General features: G+C 35.8%; 1 protein-coding gene across 1 annotated transcript in view; it reads right to left on the minus strand.

The window, feature by feature from the left end:
• LOC132663508 (uncharacterized) overlaps positions 1-14708 on the minus strand; it is a 75720-nt gene that overhangs the window by 11045 nt on the left and 49967 nt on the right. The window lies entirely within an intron of this gene.

Raw genomic sequence — 14708 nt, forward strand, 5'->3', positions numbered from 1 at the left:
GTTCCTTTTTTTTTTTTTTTTTTTTTTTTTTTTTTTTTTTTATTTGAAGCAGATGTACGCTTGGGGCAGAAATAGAACCAATGCTTTGAGGTTTTGCCAAGTCATTTTTACCTTGGTAAATGTTAATGCATAGCTTCCCTGGAAGCCCAGGAGCAGGGCCCACAAATATTAAAAGTTGAAAATTTCCCTTATCACACAGCTTATTGCCCAGAAGACTTTACATCCTACATAACAAAAAGATCCAAAAAAAAAAAAAAAAAAAAAAAAGCCTGGCTGACTCAGTAAGTTGAAATGACATAATTAAATTTTTAGGAATCCGTGACAACTAGAATTGTTAAGGATAAAACAGCAGAAAAGAAAAAGGTATAGTGATATACAGTCTTAGAGATTTGCAGAAGAGTCTCCTAACTTGTGCAAGTATGTAAGAGATACTTAAGGTTGGGGAAAGACCAGTGAATCAGAGTGGGCTGAAAAAATCATCAAAGCATAAACAAATGTAGGAAGTTTCTGCTGCACCAGGCAGGGTAGAAAAATCTCCTACTTCAAGGCCAATTGGGAAGAATACCAGAAAATTGTCTGTTGCTTAAAAGAGGAGCCAATTAGTCCTAAAGTGAGCTCTGAATCTAATGTAACAAAGCTTAAAACAAGCCTTGAAATGATCAAATTAATTCCAAGTAACTTAACTATACATCAGAAAACGCCTCAAAAGATTTAAAATAATACAACAAAACTAGAAACTAACAATATAAAATTCACAACACCCAGCGGCCAATAACAAATTATGAGTTGTGAATAGAAGTAAGGATATACAACTCTAACTGAGGAGAAAATCAATCAGTAGCAACAGAGTAAGAAATAACACATGATAAAATAATCAAGTCCATTTAAAACTGCAAATATATTGGGGCGCCTGGGTGGCTCAGTTGGTTTGGGCATCCGACTTCAGCTCAGGTCACGATCTCACGGTCCGTGAGTTCGAGCCCCGCGTCGGGCTCTGGGCTGACGGCTCAGAGCCTGGAGCCGGTTTCTGATTCTGTGTCTCCCTCTCTCTCTGCCCCTCCCCCATTCATGCTCTGTCTCTCTCTGTATCAAAAATAAATAAACGTTAAAAAAATTAAAAAAAAATAAATAAAACTGCAAATATACACCATATGTTCAAGAAGAGAAAGAAAAACATAAACATGATGAGAACAAAAGAGAACTTACTTAAAAATTTCCAAACTAAAATCCTAAATATAAAAAATATCTGAAATGAGAAAACCAACCAACCAAACAACAAACAAGAAAACACTAAATGGGATTAAGAAGAGAATAGATACCACATAAGGAATGATAAATAACATAATGGATACTTTAAGGCATAGCAAAACAAAAACAAAACAACCCCAAAAACCCAAAAAACAACAGCAACAAAAAAACTATGAAAGAAGAAACCCAGTGAATAAAGACCAGAAAATAATAAACAGAATTAGTTATCTGTGACCTGTGTGATGATATCAAGTAGTTTAACACAGGTACAATAAAAATTTCAGAAGAAAAAAAAGAAAGATAAAAACATTTGAAGAAATAATGGGCAAATGTTCAAATTTTGATAATGTGTACAAACCCTTAGATCCAAAAAGTTAAATGAATTAAGGAGCAGAAAGATGAAGAAATCCACACCAAGGTACACTGTAATCACACTGCTAAAAACTGCTGATAATATCAACAGAACATCTTTTTTTAAAAATATAATTAACATAGTTTTATATTAGTTTCACGTGTACAATATAATCATTCACCAATTCTATATGTTACTCAGTGCTCAACAAGATAAATTTACTTTGCATCCCCTTTATCAATTTCATCATTCCCCCCACCGACTTCCCCTCTGGCAACTACCAGTTTGTTCTTTGTATTTAAGAGTCTGCTCTTTTTGTTTGGCCCTTTTTTGGTTCATTTGTTCATTTGTTTTGTTTCTTAAATTCCAAAAGGAATGAAATCATATGGTATTTGTCTTTCTCTGACTGACTTATTTCACTTAATATGCCCTCTAGGTCCATCCATGTTATTGCAAATGGCCAGATCTCATTCCATGAAAAGAAAATCTTAAGTAGACTGGGAAAGGTACAATACGTATAGAGGAACAAAAATAAAGATGAATGCCTACTTCTTGCCAGAAATTATATAGCCAGAAAACAATGAAGTGACAATTTTAAAGTACTGAAGGAAAAAAAGTCAACCTTTAATTCTATATTTAGCAAATACAACACATTTTCAGTTAAAGCTGAATTTATTACCAACTGACATATATTACAGGAGAAGTTAAAAGAAATGCTCAGACTGAAGAAAATTGCTATCAGGTAGAAATCTGGATTCATACACAGAAATGCAGAGCACCATAACCTGGAAACATGATGATATATAAAATATACTTTTATTATTTTCAGAATGCTTTTTAAAAAAAAATGGTAAATTATCTTTTAAAATAGCACACTGTAAGGTTTATAATATATGTTATATATATGTATGTATATGTAAAATATACAATGACAATAGCATAAAAAGTAGCAGGTAAAAAATGGAAAATTACAAAATTATCATAAATGAAGTGAAAAAATTATTTGAAGTAGATTGTGGTAAGTTACCGATGTATGCTGTAAGTGCTAAAGCAACCACATATCCACAGAAGAGAGGCACAGCTAATAAACCACTAATCTAGATGTAATAAATCATTCAAAATATACAATTAATCCAAAAAAGCAGCAAAAGCAGAAAAATGAAAAAAAAATTGCAAAAATAGCTAGCAAATAGCCATATGGTACATTTAATGTTAGACATAAATGGTCTAATCATTACAATTAAAGGCAGAGATTAACAGATATGATATAAAAGCCAGACCCAAATATATGATGTATACAAGAAATTCACATTAAAGACACATATAAATTATAAGTAAAAGGAACAAATTAAGTAAAAGGAACAAAGTAAAATAAACTATAAGTAAAAGAAACAAAAAAAAATACCATGCAAACATAATAAAAAGAAAGTCTTGTTCACAGAAACTTGGCAGGTAAGAAGGGAGTGGCAGGATATATTCAACATGCTGAATTGGAAAAATATGCATAAGAATTCTTTATCCAGCAAGACTGTCATTCAAAATAGAAGGAAAGATAAAGAGTTTCCCAGACAAACAAAAACTAAAGGAGTTTATGACCACTAAACCAGCCTTGCAAGAAATTTTAAGGGGGACTCTGAGTGGAGAAAAAAACAAAATAAAACATAACAGACCAAAAGCAACGAAGACTAGAAAGGACCAAGAACATCACCAGAAAGACCAACTGTACAGACAGCACAATGGCACTAAATTCCTATCTTTCAATAATCACTCCAAAGGTAAATGGACTAAATGCTCCAATCAAAAGACATAGGGTATCATAATGGATAAGAAAATAAGACCCATCTATACATTGCCTACAAGAGACTCATTTTAGATATAAAGACACCTGCAGATTGAAAGGGGATGGAGAAGCATCTATCTTGCTAATGGATGTCAAAAGAAAGCCAGAGTAGCCATACTTACATCAGACAAAATAGATATTAAAACAGACTGTAACGAGAGATGAAGAAGGGCATTATATCATAATTAAGGGGTTTATGTACCGAGATCTAACAACTATAAATATTTATGCCCCCAACTTGAAAGCACCCAAATATATAAATAAATTTGTGGTATTATTATTACAAATGAGTTTATGTTTATGGTTAACATAATGAAACTCATTTGTAATAATAATAGCATCCAACACCCCCCCTGTAGCAATAGACAGATCATCTAAGCAGAAAATCAATAAGGAAACAATGGCATTGAATGACACACTGGACCAGCCTTAACAGATATATTCAAAATATACCATCCTAAAGCAGCAGGATACACATTCCTCTTGAGTGCACATGGAACATTCTCCAGAATAGATCACATACTGGGTCACAAATCAGCCCTCAACAAGTACAAAAAGAATAATATCACACCATGCATATTTTCAGACCACACCACTATGAAACTTAAAGTCAACAATAAGAAAAAATTTGGAAAGACCACTAATTCTTGGAGATTAAAGAATATCATTAAAGAATGAATGGGTTAACAAAGAAATTAAAGAGGAAATTAAAAACTACATGGAAGCCAGTAAAAATGAAAACACAACAGTCCAAAACCTCAGGGGTGCAACAAAGGTGGTCTTAAGACAGAAATATATAGCAATCCAGGCCTTCCTAAAGAAGGAAGAAATGGCTCAAATACAACCTATCCTTACACCTAAAGGACCTGGAAAAAGAACAGCAAATAAAGCCCCAAAACAGCAGAAGACGGGAAATAATAAAGATTAGAGCAGAAATCAATGATACTGGGAAAAAAACAAAACAAAACAAAACAGTACAATAGATCAACAAAACTAGGAGCAGATGCTTTGAAAGAATTAACAAAATTGATAACCCCTAACCAGATTTATCAAAAAGAAAAAGGAAAGGACCCAAGTAAATAAAATCATGAATGAAAGAGAAGAGATAACAACCAACACCACAGAAAAACAAACAATAAGAGAGTATTATAAGAAATTATATGCCAACAAATTGGGCAATGTGGAAGAAACGGACAAATTCCTAGAAACATACAAACTACTAAAACTGAAACAGGAAGAAATTAAAAATTTGAACAGACCTAGGGTGCCTGGGTGACTCAGTTTGTTGACTGTCTAACTTCAGCTCAGGTCATGATCTCATCATTCATGAGTTCAAGCCACACATCAGGCTTGCTGCGGTCAACCTGTCAACACAGAGCCCGCTTCAGATCCTCTGTCCCCCTCTCTCGCTGCCCGTCCCCTGCTTACATTCTCTCTCTCAAAAACTAAATAAAAAACATTAAAAAAAAAAAAAAAAAAGAAAATTTGAATAGACCTATAACCATTGAAGAAATTGAATCAGTAATAAAAAATCTCCAAACAAGAGTCCAGGGCCAGATGGCTTTCCAGGGGCATTCTACCAAACATTTATATTTTTTATTTATTTTTAAAAGTTTATTTTTTGAGAGAGAGAGAGAGCGCGCGCACAAGCAGAGGAAGAGGAAGGAGAGGAGGGGGAGCAGGAAGGGGATGAGAAGAGAGAGAGAGAGACAGAGAGAGAATCCCAAGCAGGATCCGCACTGTCAGTGACAGCCCAACATGGGGCTCAAACCCACAAACTGTGAGATCATGACCTGAATCGAAATCAAGAATCCGAGGTTTGACTGACTGAGCAACCCAGGCATCCCTCTACCAAACATTTAAAGAGAGTTAACACCTATTCTTTTGAAGCTGTTACAAAAAAAAAAAAAAAAAACAGAAATGGAAGGAAAACTTCCAGACTCATGAGGCCAGCATCACCTTGAGGCCAGCATCACCTTGATTCCAAAACCAGACAAAAACTCCACTAAGAAGGAGAGTTACAGGTCAATATTCCTGATGAACATGGATGGAAAAGTTCTTAACAAGATATTAGAAAATTGAATCCAACAGTACATGAAAAGAATTATTCACGATGATCAAGTCGGATTTATTCCTGGGCTGCAGTGTTGGTTCAATATCTACAAATCAATCAACATGATATATCACACTAATGAAAGAAAGGATAAGAACCGTACAATCCTCTCAACAGATCCAGAAAAAGCATCTGATAAAATACAACACCCATTCTTGATAGAAACCCTCAACAACGCAGGGATAGATGGAACATACCTCAATATCATAAAGGCCATATATGAAATACAGCTAATATCTTCCTTAATGGGGAAAAACAGAGAGCCTTTCTTTTTCCTTTCTTTTCTTTCTTTTTTCCCTATACTCAGGAAAAGGACAAAGATGTCCACTCTCACCATTACTATTTAACATAGTATTGGAAGTGTTAGACTCCCTCAGCAAACAAGAAGAAATAAAAGGCATCCAAACTGGCAAGGAAGAAGTCAAACTTTCGCTATTTGCAGACAACATGATACTCTATGTAGGAAACCAGAAACACTCTATCAAAAAATTGCAGAATACATGAATTCAGCAAAGTGACAAGATATAAAATCAGTGTACAGAAATTGATTGCATTTCTATACACCATTAATGAAGCAGCAGAAAAAGAAATCAAGGAATTGATCCCATTTGCAATTGCACAAAAAACAGACACCTAGGAATAAATCTAACCAAAGAGATAAAAGATCTGTACTCTAATCTATAGAACACTTATGACAGAAACTGAAGGGGACACAAAGAAATGGAAAAGCATTCCATTGGATGGATTGGAAGAACACTGTTAAAATGTCTATACTACCCAAAGCAATTGATACATGTAATGCTATCACTATCAAAATACCACCAGCATTTCTCACAGAACTAGAACAATTCTAAAATCTGTAACAATTCTGGCTTTCAAGCTATATTATAAAGGCATAATCATCAAGACAGTATTGTATTGGCACAAAAACAGACACAGAAAACCCAGAAACGGACCCACAACTATATGGTCAACTAATCTTTAACACAGCAGCAAAGAACATCCAATGGAAAAAAGACAGTCTCTTCAACAAGTCACATTGGGATAACTAGATAGCATCATGCAGAAGCTTGAAACTGGACCGCTTCTTTATACCATACACTAAAATAAATTCAAAATGGATTAAAGACCTAAATGTGAGACAGGAAACCATCAAAATCCTATAGGAGAACACAGGCAGCAATCGCTTTGACCTCCATTGGAACAACTTCTTACTAGACATGTCTCTCCAGAGGCAAGGGAAACAAAAGCAAAACTGAACTATTGGGACTTCCTCAAGTTAAAGAGCTTCTGCACAGTGAAGGAAACAATCAACCAGACTAAAAGGCAACCTACAGAATGGGAGAAGATATTTGCACATGACAAATTTGATAAAGGGTTAGTATTCAAAATCTGTAAAGAGCTTATCAAACTCAACACCCAAAGAACAAATAACCCAGTGAAGAAATGGGCAGAAGACATGAATAGACATTTTTCCAAAAAAGACATCCAGATTTTTAACAGACACATGAAAACATGCTCAACATCACTCATCATCAGACAAATACAAATCAAAACCAAGATGAGACACCATGTCACACCTGTCAGAATGGCTAAAATTAACTACATAAGAAACAACAGGTGTTGGTGAGGATGTGGAGAAAAGGCAACCCTCTTGCACTGTTGGTGGGAATGGAAACTCAGAGTGCAGCCACACTGAACAGGAGAGTTTTCTCAAAAAACAGAAAACAGAACTGCCCTACAACCCAGCAATTACACTACTAGGTATTTACCCAGGGATACAAAAATACAGATTCAAGAGGGTACATGCACCCCAATGTTTATAGCAGCATTATCAACAATAGCCAAAACACGGAAAGGGCCCAAATGCCCACTGATTGATGAATGGATAAAGAAGATGTGGTATATATACAATGGAGTATTACTCAGCCATCAAAAAAGAAAAAGAAATCTTGCCATTTGCAATGACATGAATGGAGCTAGAGTGCATTATACTAAGTGAAATAAGTTGGAGAATTATGATTTTACTCATGTGAAATTTAAAAAACAAAACAGATCAACATATAGAAGTAGGGAAAAGAGAGGGAAATAAACCATAAGAGACTCTTAATGGTAAAGAATTAACTGAGGGTTGATAGAGGAAGGTGGATAGGTAATGGACTAGCTGGGAAATGGGTTATTTGTTTTTACTTATTTATTTTGAAAGAGAGAAAGAGCGAGAGAGAGCAAGCATGTGTGTACATAGTGGAGGGGTAGAGAGGGAGAGAGACAGAATACCAAGCAGGGTCCATGCTCAGTGCAGAGCCTCCTGTGGGACTTGCTCTCACAACAGTGAGATCATCACCTGAGCCAAAATCAGGGGCTGGATGCTTAACCAACTGAGCTACCCAAGTACCCCTGGGTGAGGGGTATTAAGGAGGGCTCTAGTTATGATGAGCACTGGGTGTCGTATGTGATGAATCACTGAATTCTACTCCTGAAACCAATATTGCACTGTATATTAACCATCTAGAATTTAAATAAAAATTGGGAAAACAAAAAGTGTGATATTTATTTTCCATTTATTTGTGACATTCATTTTCCATGGTCATTGATTCTGTATTTTCATTAATTGTGATTAGAACAGATACTGCATACGATTTCAATCTTTAAAATGTATCAAGACTTGGGGTGCCTGGGTGGCTCAGTCAGTTGTGCATCCAAGTCTTGATTTCAGCTCATGTCATGATCCCAGAGTCATGGGATCGAGCCCTGTGTTGGGCTCCATGCTGAGCATGGAACCTGCTTGAAATTCTCTCCCTCTCTCTCTGATCTTCTCCCCTACTCTTTCTAAAATAAAAATAAAATAAATTGTATTAAGACTTTTTATTTTTGGTCTATTCTGAAGAATGAACTATGTACATATGAGAAATACATAGTGTATTACATTTGACTGGAATCTTCTTTTTTTAATTAAATTATTTTACTTTTTTAAATTTGAGAGTGTGTGCATGTACCAATGGGGGAAGGGAGGGGCAAAGAAAGAGGGAGAGAGCAAATACCAAGCAAGCTCCAGTTTAGTGGAGAGCCTGACATGGGGCTTGATCTCATGATCATGAGATCATGACCTGAGTCATGACAAGAGTCAGATGCTTAACCAACTGAGCCACCCAGGAGTCCCTTGACTGGAATCTTCTATATGTTTGTACAGTTCAATTGGTTTCTTGTGTTGTTCAAGTCCTGTTTTTCTTTGGTTGCTCAGTCCAATATTGAAAGTGGAGTATTAAAGTGTTTATTCCTGTACAACTGTGTATTTCTGCTTTCAATTCTGTTCACGTTTGCTTATATATTTGGGGTCTCTGATGTTTGGTGCATATATGTAACAGCTGTTATGTCTTCTTGGTGAACTGACCCTTTTATCAACATATAATGTTCTTCTTTGTCTCATAACAGTTTCTGACTTAAAGTCTATTTTGTCTGATATTAGTACAGCCTCTACTCTCTTTTGGTTACTATTTGGATAGTATATCTTTTTCCATCTTTCATTTTCAACTTGTGTCTTTAGGTCTAAATTGTCTCCTACAGACAGCACAGTTTTCTCATTTTTAAAAAATTCATTCTCCCAATCTCTTACTTTTTAAATACTTTCATTTAAAGTATTTACTGACAAAGAATGATTTAATTGAGCCATTTTGCTATTGGCTTCTATAAGTATCATAGCTACTTTGCCCTCATTTTCTCCATTACTGCCACCATAGGTTGATTTTTTTGTTTTGGTGCTGATACAGTTTGATTCTCTTCTCATTTCTATTTGTGTATATTCTGTAGATATTTTCTTTGTGGTTATCAAAGAGGTTAAATATAACATAAGATTGCAACAATCTAATTTAAATTTATATCAACTTAACTACAGTCACATTAAAAAACCTCTACAGTTCAATCCTACCTTTAGGTTACTGATGTTACAAATTACATCTGTATTTATCATAAATCCAAATAACATAAATTTATAATTATTATGCTTGTGTCTATTAAACTTGGTAAAAAGTCAAAAGTAGAGCTATAAACCAAACTTAAGATAATACAGGTTTATATATTTGTCCATATATTTTGTTTACTGGAGATCTTTACATCTTCATATGACTTAAAGTAACTAGCTAGCATCTTTTCAATTCAACCTTAAGTACTCCCTTTAGCATTTCTCATAGGGTAGCTCCAGTAGTAATGAACACCCTCAGATTTTGCTTATCTGGGAATGTCTTAATCTCTTCCTAGTTTTATGGATACAAAACTGTCACTTAACAGTTTATTTCTTTTAGCACTTTACATACACCATCCTACTGCCTTTTCTTCTCCAATGTTTCTGGGAAGAAATTAGCTAATACTGTGTTGAAGATTCCTTGTAGTGATGAGTCACTTCTCTCACTGCTTTCAAGATTGTCTTTTCACAGATTATGTGCCTCAGTTTGGGTCTCTTTGGAATTCTCCTCCCTGGAATTCATTGAGGTTGTTGGATTTGTAGATACAGGTCTGTAATAAAATCTAGAAGAGTTTTTGGCCATTATTTCCTTAAATAACTTCCTTTTTCTCATCTCCTTTTGGGATTCCCATTATACATTTATTTTTTTAATTTTTAAAAAATGTTTATTTCTGAGAGAGAGGGAGGGACAGAGTGCGAGCGGCAGAGGGCAGAGAGAAAGGGAGACACAGAATCTGAAGCAGGCTTTAGACTCCGAGCTGTCAGCACAGAGCCTGATGTGGGGCTCAAATTCATGGATTGCAAGATCACGACCTGAGCTGAAGTTGGACTCTTAACTGACTGAGCCACCCAGGTGCCCCAATTTTTGTTATTTTTCTTTATTGAGTGTCCCACAAGTCCCTTAGTCTCTGCTCATGTTTTTTTCATTCTTTTTCCTTTGTGCTTCTCAGATTCAGTAATTTCAATTGTCCTATATTCAAGTTCACTAATTCTTCTTTCTTCCTGCTGATATCTGCTGTTGAAGTTCTCTAGTCAGTTTTTCATTTCAGATATTATACTTTTAAACTGCAGAATTTGTTTGGTTCCTTTTTATTATTTCCATTTCTTTGTTGGTATTCTAATTTTATTCAAATATTGTTTTCCTGATGTCCTTTAGTTCTTTTTCCATGTTTTCACTTAGCTCTTTGGTCATATTTAAGATAATTATTTTAAAGCATGTGTCCGGTAAGTCTACAATCTCGGCTTCTTCAGACACAGTTTCTGTAGGTGCATTCTGTTCCTTTAAATGAAGTCATTGTTTTCTTGTTTCTTCATATTTTTTTCTTCATTCTTTTTTTGCTAAAAACTGGGCATTTAATTCTTAATGTGGTAACTCTGTAAATCAGATTCTCCCCCTTTGTCAGGGCTTGCTATTTTTTTAAATTATTGGAGGATACAGCAGTCTGTTTGAGACTTTTCCAAATTATTTTTGTGATGTTAACTGCTTGTAGTACAAGATTACTGAAGGCCGTTCCTTTAGTTATACTCAGACTAATATGTTTTTACACAGATTTTCTTGAATGTTAGGAACAAAAACAAACAAAAAAACTAAAAAACAACGCAAAAAAAAGAGAAAAGTTGCCTCTCTAGTCTTTACAAATTGGTTCTATTCTGGGGTACTCCCGTACTGCTTATTTAGGTTTTCTATGAGCCTAGAAATCAGCCCTAGGAGAAAGCTTAAGATCTTAGATCTTTTCTGAGTATGTGTCTTGCTTAAGCATGCATATGGCTTTCTAAATTTCCCCATGTTCTCAGCTACTTTTGCATGTTCTAATTTTTTTTATATATGAAATTTATTGTCAAATTGGTTTCCATACAACACCCAGTGCTCATCCCAAAAGATGCCCTCTTCAATACCCATCACCTACCCTCCCCTCCCTCCCACCCCCCATCAACCCTCAGTTTGTTCTCAGTTTTTAAGAGTCTCTTATGCTTTGGCTCTCTCCCACTCTAACCTCTTTTTTTTTTTTTTTTTTTCCCTTCCCTTCCCCCATAGGTTTCTGTTAAGTTTCTCAGGATCCACATAAGAGTGAAAACATATGGTATCTGTCTTTCTCTGTATGGCTTATTTCACTTAGCATCACACTCTCCAGTTCCATCCATGTTGCTACAAAGGGCCATATTTCATTCATTCTCATTGCCACGTAGTACTCCATTGTGTATATAAACCACCATTTCTTTATCCATTCATCAGTTGATGGACATTTAGGCTCTTTCCATAATTTGGCTATTGTGGAGAGTGCTGCTATAAACATTGGGGTACAAGTGTCCCTATGCATCAGTACTCCTGTATCCCTTGGGTAAATTCCTAGCAGTGCTGTTGCTGGGTCATAGGGTAGGTCTATTTTTAATTTTTTGAGGAACCTCCACACTGTTTTCCAGAGTGGCTGCACCAATTTGCATTCCCACCAACAGTGCAAGAGGGTTCCCGTTTCTCCACATCCTCTCCAGCATCTATAGTCTCCTGATTTGTTCATTTTGGCCACTCTGACTGGTGTGAGGTGATATCTGGGTGTGGTTTTGATTTGTATTTCCCTTATGAGGAGTGACGTTGAGCATCTTTTTTCATGTGCCTGTTGGCCATCCGGATGTCCTCTTTAGAGAAGTGTCTATTCATGTTTTCTGCCCATTTCTTCACTGGGTTATTTGTTTTTCAGGTGTGGAGTTTGGTGAGCTCTTTATAGATTTTGGATACTAGCCCTTTGTCCGATATGTCAGTTGCAAATATCTTTTCCCATTCTGTTGGTTGCCTTTAGTTTTGTTGGTTGTTTCCTTTGCTGTGCAGAAGCTTTTTTATCTTGAGATCCCAATGGTTCATTTTTGTTTTTAATTCCATTGCCTTTGGGGATGTGTCAAGTAAGAGATTGCTATGGCTGAGGTCAGAGAGGTCTTTTCCTGCTTTCTCCTCTAGGGTTTTGATGGTTTCCTGTCTCACATTCAGGTCCTTTATCCATTTTGAGTTTATTTTTGTGAATGGTGTAAGAAAGTGGTCTAGTTTCAACCTTCTGCATGTTGCTGTCCAGTTCTCCCAGCACCATTTGTTAAAGAGACTGTCTTTTTTCCATTGGATATTCTTTCCTCCTTTGTCAAAGATGAGTTGGCCATACTTTTGTGGGTCTAGTTCTGGGGTTTCTATTCTATTCCATTGGTCTGTGCGTCTGTTTTTGTGCCAATACCATGCTGTCTTGATGATGACAGCTTTGTAGTAGAGGCTAAAGTCTGGGATTGTGATGTCTCCTGCTTTGGTCTTCTTCAAAATTACTTTGGCTATTCGGGGCCTTTTGTGGTTCCATACAAATTTTAGGATTGCTTGTTCTACCTTCGAGAAGAATGCTGGTGCAATTTTGATTGGGATTGCATTGAATGTGTAGATAGCTTTGGGTAGTATTGACATTTTGACAATATTTATTCTTCCAATCCATGAGCACGGAATGTTTTTCCATTTCTTTATACCTTCTTCAGTTTCCTTCATAAGCTTTCTATAGTTTTCAGCATACAGATCTTTTACATCTCTGGTTAGATTTTTTCCTAGGTATTTTATGCTTCTTGGTGCAATTGTGAATGGGATCAGTTTCTTTATTTGTCTTCCTGTTGCTTCATTGTTATTGTATAAGAATGCAACTGCTTTCTGTACATTGATTTTGTATCCTGCGACTTTGCTGAATTCATGTATCAGTTCTAGCAGACTTTTGGTGGAGTCTATCGGATTTTCCATGTATAATATCATGTCATCTGCAAAAAGTGAAAGCTTAACTTCATCTTTGCCAATTTTGATGCCTTTGATTTCCTTTTGTTGTCTGATGGCTGATGCTAGAACTTCCAACACTATGTTAAACAACAGCGGTGAGAGTGGACATCCCTGTCGTGTTCCTGATCTCAGGGAAAAAGCTCTCAGTTTTCCCCCATTGAGGATGATGTTAGCTGTGGGCTTTTCATAAATGGCTTTTATGATGTTTAAGTATGTTCCTTCTATCCTGACTTTCTCGAGGGTTTTTATTAAGAAAGGATGCTGAATTTTGTCAAATGCTTTTTCTGCACTGATTGACAGGATCATATGGTTCTTATCTTTCTTTTATCAATGTGATGTATCACGTTGATTGTTTTGCAAATGTTGAACCATCCCTGCATCCCAGGAATGAATCCCACTTGATCATGGTGAATAATTCTTTTTATATGCTGTTGAATTCGATGTGCTAGTATCTTATTGAGAATTTTTGCATCCATATTCATCCGGGATATTGGCCTGTAGTTCCCTTTTTTTACTGGGTCTCTGTCTGGTTTAGGAATCAAAGTAATGCTGGCTTCATAGAATGAGTCTGGAAATTTTCCTTCCCTTTCTATTTTTTGGAATAGCTTGAGAAGGATAGGTATTATCTCTGCTTTAAATGTCTGGTAGAATTCCCCTGGGAAGCCATGTGGTCCTGGACTCTTACTTGTTGGGAGATTTTTGATAACTGATTCAATTTCTTCGCTGGTTATGGGTCTGTTCAAGCTTTCTATTTCCTCCTGTTAGAGTTTTGGAAGTGTGTGGGTGTTTAGGAATTTGTCCAATTTCTTCCAGGTTGTCCAGTTTGTTGGCCTATAATTTTTCATAGTATTCCCTGATAATTGTTTGTATCTCTGAAGGATTGGTTGTAATCATTCCATTTTCATTCATGATTTTATCTATTGGGGTCATCTCCCTTTTCTTTTTGAGAAGCTTGGCTAGAGGTTTATCAATTTTGTTTATTTTTTCAAAAAACCAACTCTTGGTTTCATTGATCTGCTCTACAGTTTTTTTAGATTGTATATTGTTTATTTCTGCTCTGATCTTTATTATTTCTCTTCTTCTGCTGGGTTTGGGGTGTCTTTGCTGCTCTGCTTCTATTTCCTTTAGGTGTGCTGTTAGATTTTGTATTTGGGATTTTTCTTGTTTCTTGAGATAGGCGTGGATTGCAATGTATTTTCCTCTCAGGACTGCCTTCGCTGCATCCCAAAGCGTTTGGATTGTTGTATTTTCATTTTCGTTCATTTCCATATATTTTTAAATTTCTTCTCTAATTGCCTGGTTGACCCATTCATTGTTTAGTAGGGTGTTCTTTAACCTGCATGCTTTTGGAGGTTTTCCAGACTTTTTCCTGTGGTTGATTTCAAGCTTCATAGCATTGTGGTCCGAAAT

This window comes from Panthera onca, chromosome D4, assembly GCF_046562875.1.
Source record: "Panthera onca isolate mPanOnc1 chromosome D4, mPanOnc1 haplotype 2, whole genome shotgun sequence".
In the NCBI taxonomy this organism is placed as follows: domain Eukaryota; kingdom Metazoa; phylum Chordata; class Mammalia; order Carnivora; family Felidae; genus Panthera; species Panthera onca.